Here is a 13,146-nt window from a genome sequence, read left to right on the forward strand (position 1 = left end):
ACTCCTTGCTTCTTCTGTTTTCAGGTTGGCACCGTCTACATGTGTGTGGGTGGGGGGGGGGAATTCCATGCCTTTGGCCTTCTTACTAATGTTTTTTATTATTATTATTGAGCTTCCTTTCTTTGCCTTACTGTTGTATTGAGGCAAAGCAGATTAGAAGAACAGATACTGTAGTCAGGATAATCTGAAAGTCAAGAAACGGCTACTTGAAGAGGTGTGAGCTCTGACAAGTGCTTGTGATACCAACCTCTGACATCCCCCAGCTTAGGAAATACTTAAATGTGCCCAGTGAAAGGAAAATAAAGTCTGAGAAAATTATTTTTAATCCAAGTGAGAGGAGCATTTCCCAGTTGCTTCTGTGAGGTATTCTCAGTGTGATAATGGAAAAAAGATGGAGATGAAAACTGAGCATTTTCCATGGCATTGTATATGATCATTGACTCTAGGTTTGCTCCTTCAAATATCAAGGCAGAATAGAATAACAATGGATCTTTATTTTCACTTGAGCCAACGATATTGGCAAATTGCAAATATGCAAAACTACTGACATTTATACTTATAATCTAAGCAGATATTCCCAGGAAACTATTGATCTGACTCATTAATAAAGCATGAATTCATTGCTAATTCAAATGGGCACTTGAAAAGGCCTTCCATGTGTATGAGGAAGAGTATTTTTTCCATAACCAGATTAATTTTAATTGGTTCTTTTATTCAAGTTCTTACCAGCTTAGTAAGTTGTTATAATTCCAAACACACACAGCTTTTGTGATCATCTACAAACATCCTTTGTTAAACTCCTTAAGAACAACCCTCGTAAATCTGAAATGCAAAATGGCAAAGATCATGTGTAGGTCTTGTTCATTAGCCAGAATATGTTTCTGCTGGGAAACAGTCTGTATTTTCTCTTGGGCCATAATGAATATGAACAATAATAAAGAGACACACGGAGCTGCTCAAAAAAAGTTTTTCCCCCCTCATTCTATGTTGCTTGGTTTGTTATAGGAAATAAAAAGATAATGTAAGATTTGTGCAGGATCCCACAGGTATCTTTGTGTTGCAAATGTTAGGTAAAATACACAGGAAGATTATTTTATGGATCTCATTTTTTCACTTGTCATGTTTGTATATTTAAACTCATTCCATATCCAAGCAAACTTTCAAAACCCATGAATCAGAAATTCTAGTACAGCATCTCCCTGTTTAATATCCACCCATCCAGTATACCCAGAAGAAGCAATATGCAGAAAGCTGCTGTCCTGATGCTAAACGTTTTTCAGAAAATATGGTTGGGATCAGTGGAATAAATATTTCTAAAATGATGTGAAGAGCTAGAATTTCATGGAAGCTAAATTTCACGAAAATTAATGGGCAGTAATATAGGAAATCAATGTATGATTCAGGAAAAAGGGAGGCATAGACCAACATCAAGAATAGAAATGGATCCATTCAGAACATCCATGCAGAAATGGATTAAAACTGTCAATGCCCTAGATCTAGCAGACCAGGGCATATGCCAAAACATTTTACCGATGAAATAGCTCATATTCATTAAGAGTGTATTCATTGGAGTGGTAAATGAGTTGGACACTTACTCAGTTTTTATGAATGAGTTCATTCTTGTTTAACTGAATATAGGATGAATCTCTTGGAGGAGTAAGGTGAACTGCTTGTTTGTTGGACCCTTGTGAATTGTGATAAAAATCTGCCACAAAAAAAACTAGACAGTATAGGAGATAGGTATTTTCTTCAGGGATGTTTAATTCGATCTTAAGCTTCCAAAGGTCTATTGAATACAGTATTCAATAACAGTATTTTTCCAAACAGTATCTCAGAATCATTAATAACAAGTAAGCCCCAAGCTTTATTTGATAATGAAGATTAATTGGATCCTTTCAATGTTAATTTGAGATTGGATGAAGAGACATAAACGGCCCTGAGTAGCATTGATGGATGATTTATACTGGGGATTAACTAAGGAGAATTCCCTTTTGTTTTTGTTGGACCTCTCAGCATTATTCAGTAGTGTCAAAGAAGAATTATTTTGCATTGGTTCCTTGTAATCTCTGTAGAAAGAGGCTACGTCTTATCCTTCTTTTCACTTTTTTTTTAAAAAAAGTCTCCCTTTTGTCTCTATATTTTTTAACAATACACACACACACACACACACACACCTCTTTGTGTCTCTCTTATTGTAAACTGTAAGTAAGTGGAACGCATCCCAAAACAATTTTGCCCAATAATTCTATAATTTAAATATGTCTTATAATACACCAGTGTTTCTTGACCTTAACAACTTTAATATTTATGGACATCAACTCCCATGCCAGCTGGGGATTTTTAGGAGTTGAAGTCCACTCATCTTAAACTTACCAATGTTGAGAAACAGTGTTAAACATGATAGAGAAAAATGATCACTTGTAATTTATAAGGACCAACTGCCAACATGCTAGATTTATAGGGAATGGGGACAGGGAGAGAAAGGAAACCAGTATTTAGCAATAAGGCCTGCCAGGTATCAGCTGCTGATTCATTTCTGCCCAGCCTCTCTACATGATTGATCTCCACTACTGAAAGCAACTTCACAGTGGTTGCTTCAGGCAATGGACTGACTCCACCAACCAGGCTGGCAATTTTAGATGCATCTGTTATATGGTTGAAAAGGTTGTTTTGATGCCAGGTTAAAATCTTAAATAGAATATCAATGATAAAATGAACAAACACATAAAAACTTTATCCACATGCTGGAATTTATTATTTATTTGTATCTCACCTTTATTATTTTAGAAATAGCTCAAGCTGGCAAACATACCCAACATACCTTTTATTATAAGCAGAAATAAATGTCTGTGGATTTAAAATGTTTTAATTTTGCTTTTAATATTTTTTTTCCAAATTATTAAACTTTCAATATAGTGATACGTTGAAGGAAAACATTTTAAAAAATGAAAACAGAAGTAGACAATTATGCAGTTAGACCTAGAAATATATCATTTGTCATCACAATTTTTAGCTACTGCTAAAAAGTATAAAATTAGACCCCAGCTACATTTCTTTTGATGAGGGACGCGGTGGCTCAGTGGGTTAGGACGCTGAGCTTGTCGATCAGAAGGTCGGCACTTTGGCAGGTCGAATCCCGAGTGCCGCGTAACAGTGAGCGCCTGTTACTCGTCCCAGCTTCTGCCAACCTAGCAGTTCGAAAGCACGTAAAAAAAATGCAAGTGGAAAAATAGGGACCACTATGGTGGGAAGGTAACAGCGTTCCGTGCGCCTTTGGCATCTAGTCATGCCGGCCACATGACCACGGAGACGTCCTTGGACAAGCGCTGGCTCTTCGGCTTTGAAACGGAGATGAGCACTGGCCCCTAGAGTTGGAAACGATTAGCACGCATGTGCGGGGGAACCTTTACCTTTACCTACATTTCTTTTGAGCAAAGGTTCCTCAGCAGTGACACCTTCATTGTAAAACCCCAATCAATTAGCCTTTTCTCTCTTGAAAAAACAGTGACATCCAAGTGAAGGGGGGCCAGGGAGGAATTGCTCACGTATGAAATAATATTCAACATTGTTGTCAGTCATATAAAGCTGCACTGGAAAAAAGCTTTTATAGATAGAACTGCACAATTTTCTTTAGTCAGAATTGCAATGCTGTATCCCATCAATGCAATAATAAGTATAGGGTAATTATTGAAACAATATAATGTATGAAGATTTATAACAATATAATAAAAAGGGGAAAAAAACAGGCCAGGACTTCAGTTGTATGGCTATAGTCACCATCTTGACTTTTTAAAATATCTGATGCCTTTGTTATGGAGCTCTTGCCTATAATTTTAAGATCACTCAGCTGTACTAATACTGACATTGTGGAAAGAGTGTAATAAGATTAAGTCTCGTTCTAGAATATTATGGGCAATTGTTCCCCCCTCCCCCCTTATTATAGTGCTTTGATTTGTAATACAGATTAGTACTATATGGTTATGCAACAACCTTTACTGTGTTGGCTATTGTATTTAATTAAACAGTCATTTATCTAATGCTGCTAAATACATTAGCACACATTAAAGGCAAAGCTTTTACATGACAGAGATGTCCTAACCTAACATCTTTAGTGATGCTTTAGAAAATATATCCCAACTGAATAATACCACCAGGATTCAATGGTTTCAGCAAATCTGTCTCCAGCATTGCCCAGCCACAATGGGTAATCCATGTGTAGAGCCAACAGCTTCCCATTACTGAAGCATATGCTTCCAAAGAAGAAAGCCATGCTGTGATCATGGATAATAATTGATGGAATTAACCTACAAAGGTCTACCAAGCTCAACCTCTGCCAGCCTGGTGTTTTGCAGAACTATTGTATTACTATTTGCAAATTTCTTAGCTAGCAAATTCTGCAATTTGTTAGAGAATCTGCAATCTTTTCACATATCCAGAAACAGCTGATAGAAAAAAAACTAGTTTAATCTTTTAAAAGTGTTCAAAACATGTAACCATAACTTCTGTACTTTCCCTTGTGTGCTCTGAATTTTGAAATCTAGTACCCATCACATTAATTTTTTAAAATCTAGTCAATCTACTAATTTTGTTCAATTGCAGCAGAATAGCTTGGCTGGATCTTAACATGTTATTCAGCTTTCTATAGTGAGAAAAAACATGTATTCTCACATAGATTTCATCCTGGCTGGTTGCAGCAGGTTTTGGTCACTTCACATGACCCTGGGACACTGTGACCATCATAAATATGAATCAGTTGCTAAGCATCTGAATGTAAATCACAAGACCCTGGAGATGCTGCAACATTCCAGCTGATTGGTGCTTCTTCTGGGCTTAGCAGAAGCACCAGGATCAGCGCCGAGCTCCAGGTGGAGACTGGCACTGATCCTGGTGCTTCCACTGAGCCCTGACAGCCCTGCAGCTCCAGCCATCTCTCGCTCAGGCTTGTGCGGTGCTGCCACCAGTTCAGCTCATTCCTCCCCTCCCCTCCGCTACCACTTCTCTAGGATGGTCACGTACCACCTGCCAGGTGCCAATGTACCACAGGTGGTACCCGTACCACTGGTTGAAAAGCCCTGATTATGCCACTATGCTTTGGCCAATGTGGGTTTGTAAGGCATTCAGAAATAGTGCTTTCCCAGATGTGAGCATGAAAATAAAAGATGTGACTACTTTGAAAGTTTAAAAAAAGGAAGCCTCATTGGTTCTTCTGCAGAGGGCAAAGCACCTCTTGCAAAGCCTTTGTCCAACCACACTTGACAGTTTATAGACATAAATACTAAAGTTCCACAACCAGCAGCACAGGAAAACTCTAAAAGCTGATCCACACTATCTCCTTGGGCTTCTTGGGATGTTCTTTACCCTGCAGCTCACCAATTTATTTTTTCTGAGCTGGTGGGCACACTTCCAAAGCATGCATTACGCTGCAGCCATTCACTCCCACCCACACCTTACTTTTCATTTTGTAAGAAGGTGTCTCACATCTCAACCCATTTTCAAGGTTCATACAATAATAAAGTCCAATGGTTTATATTTTGAAATAAAGAAATGGATGCTGAAGACTATACAAACAAGTAAGCATATGTTCTCTAAAAGTAAATATAAAGGTAAAACATTTAAAGGTAAAAGGTTTCCCTTGTCTGGTGGTGTCCAACTCTAGGGAGCAAGGCTCATCTCTGTTTTTTAGCCGAGGAAGCCAGCATTGTCTGAAGACACTTTTGTGGTACCTATTTATCTACTCATATTTGCATGCTTTCAAATTGCTAGGTGGGCAGGAAATATGTTCTCCATTTTCACAGATTTTCATAAAATAGAGAACATATTTTTATACTTCCTACTTTTTCACTATTTTGTTGCTTATGCCAGGGGTCCCCAACCCCTGGTCCATGGACCAGTACCAGGCCGCGGCATGCCAGCAACCAGTCCACACAAACAAGAAAAGCCCCATCTGCGGGATGCAAGCAGCACACAAAACCACGTACCCTCCAGTCCATGGAAAAACCTCTCTCCATGGAACTGGTCCCTGGTGCCCAAAAGGTTCAGGACCTCTGGGTTATGCTAATCATAAAAGTGTGGCTATGTGCTACTAGCTCCAGAAATTCAGGAATTCCTATTCAAGGCTATTTCTGAAACCATATAGACTGGGCATTTAAAGCGTAAAATCACATGAAATTCAAGACACTATAGCCTGTTGTAGTATATTTACTTTATATATTGTATCTGCCCTGGAGAAATGTGAGAAAACACACTTCACTTTTATAAGGCTTCACTAATGCAGTTTTTTTTTTAAAAAAAAACCTTTCTCTTTGATGATACCAATTTCTCACCCTACACAAAATTTGGCTGTTTCAAGGAACCAACTTGGACAATTACATGTAGCAGAGATGTAATATTTTCCAAAGTGAAAAAAGCCATGATTCTGAATTGAAGGCCAGCGGAACATTTAAAACCACTCCTGGGTTGCTGTTCCCACACAAACATTTAGCTGTTATGTTTACTGCTATAAATATATAAATAGAATGCAGGGTAGAAAAAAAGTGGTATTTTTAATAATCTTGGAAGAGACAAATTTTTACATAAAATTAAAATAGGTTAAGTACTCACCACTTCCTCACCATTATTCCACAAAAACTGCATTCTTGTAATTCTGTTTTATTTTAAAAAGAAAGAATAAAAGTGTAGTGACAATTTCCAGACATTTCCATAAAATACACCTTTTAATAACAATGTTTTGATAATAAGTGATAATCCATCAGAAAACAAGAAAACAATTAGATTACAAACTCTCTATTAAATCTATCCTATCTAAGTCACAAATCTTGTTTACAAAACAAAGCATAAAATAGGTTTGTAAAGGCCTAAAGATATTTAGAAGTCTTCCAAAACACCAGCCTTTCTGTCTTTCTCATCCCATTTCAAAATGTGCCTGGTATTGATCAGGGCTATTTTTACTATTTACAGATCTATTTAGACATCAAGTGAGAGGTGTTGAGCAATGCCTATGGCTGTAAATCTAGGACTCACAAGGAGTGTCAGCCAGTGAAAGTTGTTTTTAATCCAATAGCTGATCACAGACAATTATTAGCTACTCAGGGCTCTGTTCTTCTAATTGCAAACTTATCAATAATTGAGTCCTCATCCTATTCATAACCCCAGGCTCCTCTGGATTTGGGCCTAAACAAACAACTGATTTTTGTTACAGGAGAAATAGAAATATATTGCCTTTCCTCTCCTTTTATCTATTTGCCTGTATACACGTTTATAAACATTTGTCCGTTGTTACACAACAAGATCCCACAGGCAATTTGGAAGCAGGTGGTGAAAAGAGGTTGATAATTTAAAAATATACAAACTGTACTGAAAATCCTAATTACTTAATTATTTGTTATATTTATTACTTGTCTTTCTTCTAGGAGCTCAGGTTGGTGTATGTATCATTTCTCCTCCAACTTTTGCCCACAATATAATAGGGAATTCTGGTTAGGTGGTAGCTCAAAGTAATCCAGGGAGCTTTTATTGTTTTGGTAGACTTCTACGTTGGATTCCACTAGTCCACAGGTCTGCAACCCGCAGCTCCGGAGCCACATGCGGCTCTTTCAGCCGTCTCCTGTGGCTCCCAGTCCTCTGCCATGTGCAGTCCCGAAAAAAAAAGTGGGACTAAAAACGTTCAACCAATCAATTCAAATATGCAGGGTAGGTGCATATCTCGCCTTGGCTCCACTCTTCAGTCAAACCCTGTTCTGCACATGCGCGCATGTACACGCATGCGCACACATTTTTTGCACCCAGTTTTTCCTTTTGTGAGGGAACCGGTTCCGAGTGGCTCTTTCACTGTTTCAGGTTGCTGACCCCTGCACTAGTCCTATTCTCCCCTCCCCCCAACCCCCCCCTCCTCTTGCCATTTCTTATCTTTCAGATGATGTTTGGCAAAGGTTATCAGTTTTGTAGGCAATGAAGGAGGAGTATTGTTGGGATATTGTGTGTGTTAGAGAGTTGGATGAGAATTGCTTGAAGAGACTCTACCAACTGAGAATAAGGAACAAAACAAGGGGAGACAATTGTAAAACAATTAAATGTGTTGCCTGGTCCGTGATGGGTTTTAATTGCTCTATGTGACTGAACTGTAGGAATAATTGTGAAGAATAGGAGGAAGCACCACAACCAAGACAATGGTCAGATAAAAGCAACTTGAGTCCATAACAGAAATGTAATTTGAGAACTATCTCGGACTTGAGCCTCCCTAGGAGAGCATGTTCAGATTTGCAAGATTCTGTGCCTGTTACCCTGTAATAAAAGTAGTATTAGCATTCATAGCTTTGGTTTTTCAGTCTGATCTACCCTGAAGGACTGATACTTCTAGACTAGCAGGTACTCTTAAATAGACAGGTATCCTGTTCCAGGCCAAGCATACACAAATATACAAAGGTGTGGTTTTGTTCTTTTTTACTAAATGAGGCTTACAAGCACACACACTTACAATATAGAAATGAGATTCTCCAAAAAATTCAGCAAGTTTGGCTTACAAGTGTTCCAAATCAAGGTGGCACATAGGAGGAAAGTTCACCTAGTCCGAGGATCAAGCTTGTAGTGGATTCACCAGCCAATCCAGGTTCAAAGTTAGGGTTGCAAGGTTTACAAGTCAAAGCACAGGGATTGAGAGTTAACGGATGGCTTGTCACACATGGTGAGTAAATGAATGCTGGTACACAAGCAAATAGGCATTTAGGCCCCTTTCTTTTACCATGCCACCATGTCAGTATCATGGAAGCCACGTAGGTGGCAGGTGATGCAAAGCAAAAATATAAAGCAAAACTCCTTATATAGTTTTTTTTTCTGAAGAGGCATCTACCATCATTAAAATTTTCTCTGTTCAGGGAGGTGGGAGCAGCACTGGTGTGAGAATATATTACAACTGAATATCAGGGGAGGGAAAGTCAACCCAACCCAGTGCCAGAACTCTACAGTTGGCTGGAGGGCCTCTTAATTGTTGCTGCTAGCTGGCTGGGGAGTTCTGGGGGCTGAAGTCCACACACCCTAAAAGTGCCAAGTTTGGAAAACACTTAAGATGGATCTTTAAGCATTGTCCAAAATTCTCAATAACAGTTTACCTATTAGTAGCCTCACCGCCTCATTTTCTGGGCAGCCCTCAAATGTGGCCCCATTTATCTATTTAAAACATGTGTACAGCCGCTTATCTTAAACCAAACTATGGGTGGCTTACAATCAAAACAAGACCACATATGCATAATAAAAACAATAAACCCAATGACCAAAAAAAAGCCCATAGAAAAACCTGGCACTTCAGTTATGCTTTCCTGATACAACATACACATTCTTTCTAACCTCACCCCATGTAGAAAGCATTACAGCAGTCAAGTTGCAACAATGAGCAACAATTGACCATGTTTAGAACTGCCCTATATTTGCATGAATGGTGCAATATGGTTGCACATTGTTTGAACTTTGGAAAATGAGTTTTCTATTGCTCCATAATATAAAATAAATCATAATTATGCTTAGATCACAGTATATGTGGAAATAATCAAGTTTAAACAAAGTGAACCAAGATGCTGAGATTTCTTTTTATTCAAGTCTGGCGAAGATTTATGAGGCTTTCTTTTAAGTCTGATGTCACTGACCATTTTATAGCTCAGCCAAGTACTCAGCAATCTTTGCCTTGCTTCAATAGTCTTCTAATATCTAAAGGAGGAATCAAATTCATTTTAAGGTAGCTCAGAGAGAATATGTATTCATATTTATTTTTAATCATTCTTCTAACTACAATGAAACTTATAGCTGGGGCTGTGACAAATACATATAATTACTTCAATATTTCCATTAAGCATTGAGAATGCCTTCTCAATGGATTTCCTAGATTTCTGCGTACACAGTCCATTTGGTATATGATAAATATGTTCCCTAACAGCATAATACTAAAAGGGATCCCTGCAACCAGGCATGCAAAAGAGAGAGAGAGTGGGAGAGATTACCTAGGCAAGAAAAAATTAGCAACTATGTTTCAGGACAGGGATCCCCAATCCCCAAGACATAAATTGATACTAGTCTGTGGCTTGTTAGGAACTAGGCCACACAGTTGGAGGTGTGCGCCAGGTGAACAAGCAGCTCTAACCCTAACCACCACTACCCCATCTGTGGAAAAATTGTCTTCCACAAAACTCGTCCTTGGTGCCAAAAAGGTTAGGAGCCACTTCTAGGGAATTAAAAACAAATTCTGAAGGCAAAAATTGTTTCGGATCATAGAGTTGGAAAGGGTATTTAGTCTCTCATGTCCAACTGCTTGCTCAATGCACAACTCCAAGGTAAAGTATCTCCGACAAAGGAATATTCAATCTGCTTGAATATATCCAATAAGGGAGAGCTCATGCTCCTTTAAATATCTGGTTCCTTCATTGAACTTATTTTATTGATGGAAAAAATTGTAATGTTCATGCAGAATCTGCTATGCTACTGTTCTGTAGTTTAAATATAGTACTGGATGTCCTGCAATTTAGAACAATAGAAAACAGATCTTAACAAATGCTATGTAACAACTATCTAATATTCAAAAAGTGCTAGCTATTTATTTGTTCGTTTGTATTCCACCTTTATTATTTGTACAAATAACTCAAGATGGTGAACATATCCAACATATCTTCCTCCTCCCATTTCCTCACAATAACAACCCTGTGAGGTGAGATAGGCTGAGATAAAGTGACTAGTCCAAGGTACCCAGCTGGTTTTAATGGCTAAGGTGGGATTAGAACTCATGGTCTCTCATTTTCTAGTTTTGCTCCTTAACCACTACAAAAAACCTGGCTCTCTGTTGTATCTTCTAATTATCTTCCACTCAGCCTTCTCAAGGGTAAGTAGCCCTAGTTCCTTCAATCTGCCTTTGTAAGTGCTGAATTTCTTGTCCCCTGATCATACTTGTTCCTTTTTTCAGAAGCTATTTTTATTTGTCTGAATTTGTCTTAAAATTTGGAGCCCAAATCTCGTTACAGTGCTTGAGGTAGGCACTTTGCTATATTGCTTGCTCCTGCAATGATAATTGTTGAGGATTTCAGGAGCCTCAAAGGTTACTCTGTCTCATCTCTGATCATTGCCTTTTAGCAGGCAGCAAACTTTTACATTTGAAGGGTCCAGCCTGCATAAGTTTCTTTTTGTTCTTTGTAAAAATAAGTCACAGACTGTTTTGTCTTAGATAAAAGCCATATTCTCTCTGCTTTCAGGATCCACTCTCCTGTTTTGTGTACCACAATGTGCCTTTTTCTTCTGGTAAAGTCTCAGATCGTATTTCTTCTACAGTGACCTGAAAGCTTTTTTTGTTTTCTACATTTCTTTTTTCAAGTAGTCATTCCTGTCTGACTAGACATAATAAATACTTTAAAAAAACAGTTTCAGCATGTTTTAGTCTAAAAATTTAAGGTTTGATTTTCTGAGTCTTCTTCATACTTCATCTTTGTTTCCATGCCATCTACGTATAATACTATAATGCATTGTTTCTTTCAGATGTTTTGGGTACCTCAGACAAGCACCTGACCAGTCTCATCAGAACAGTGTTAAGCTACAACAAAAGGGGAAGGTAGCAAAAATTCAGAACAGAAAATGCAGCCAACCATTGGCTTCAAGAAATCAGAAAAAAATGAGAGGCCAGGAAATAGAAATAGAAATAGAATTCTTTATTGGCCAAGTGTGATTGAACACACAAAGAATTTGTCTCCAGTGCATAAGCTCTCAGTATACATACAAGCAACAATTGATAAATCATGATCATAATAATAAAATACATAAAATACAATCATCATAAATCATAAAATACAACACTTAGTGATAGTCATTCAGAAGCTCAGAGTTTCACAGGACCTCATAGCAGGGATTCCAGTTGTGGTATTTAAAACCTTGGATGTTTTTAGGCCAACATAAACAGTATGGAATTCAAAAAGCAAGGACTAATTCCTCACTGAGTATGGGGTTGGGCTAGAATTGGACTAGTGTCCTTTCCAACTCTTATGATTTTATAAATCAGTAAACTAAGGCAAATGTGTTTGCAGATAAGATTTGTATCCCATCCCATCTCTTGATAAACTGTTGAAAACAATTCAAACCAAATATTGTCGTAAAATCCAAAACCTAACCTACATAAAATAAAACAAGCATTTATGGAAAAAATGTAAAGATGTATTACAGGAAAACCACAGTGAATATTATTTTACTCCCACTACTAACAATACGTGCCACTGTGCTGCCTGTTATACTGCAGTTCTGTGTTGAGCTGTTCAGAAATTAGTCTCTTAAAGTTTAATGTTGAATAGAGGCGTGTGCACTCAAAGCAGCTGTGTATTCCTTTCCTCCTTCAACCATGTGGCACTATTCAAACTTGGCCAAGGTAGGTTGTCTGTTGCTTAGACTCCGCCCTTTACATTCTTTCTCTGCCTCCCATTGGGGCTTGGTCACTAAGCAACCACTTAACGTGAAAGCTTGGGGCTACAATTTGAAACTACAGGCCCTGTCATTCTGCAGGGAACTGTATATTGGATCCCTTCCTCCCACTTATCTCTCTCTCCCCCACCCTGTTGGGCCATCCTCATGAATCGGATGATAGAGACCAGGTTTAGGAAAAGAGCACCGCTGTCCCAATAGTAAGTGTTCTGATTTGGGTCTTCCAGAAGTGCCACCATTAGTGAGTGGGTTGTCTGGTATCTCTGCCTCAAAATACAGTGTTCTGAAAAATCAGGATCTTTATCCTAGTTTGTGGGAACCTATACTTCTCCAAGGTTTATTGGGTTTGCGGAGAAGCAGCAGAATACAATTTATTGCTTTATCAAACAAACCAAACACAGCAGCATTTCTTGGTGGTAAAAGGAAACCAAGTGAGGCAGAAATCAGACAGGTGAAGTGGCTTTTGCAGGCACAGTCATGGGGGAAAAATAACTAAATTTCATCATAAAATCATTTCAGCTTCTTCCTTTGAAAGTGCCCCAAATTGCCTTGTGATTGTCCCTCCCTGTGTTATGGAAAATACATAAATCAAAAGTAGACTTTCTAACATAGTGCTTTGCAGGTGCTGGACTACAAGACCTATTGCCCCTAGCCAGCATGGTCATGCTGGGGGATTGGTCAGATTTCTAGTCTACCACGTCTGGAAGCTGC

This window comes from Vipera berus, assembly GCF_964194415.1.
Source record: "Vipera berus genome assembly, chromosome: 1".
Lineage (NCBI taxonomy): Eukaryota > Metazoa > Chordata > Lepidosauria > Squamata > Viperidae > Vipera > Vipera berus.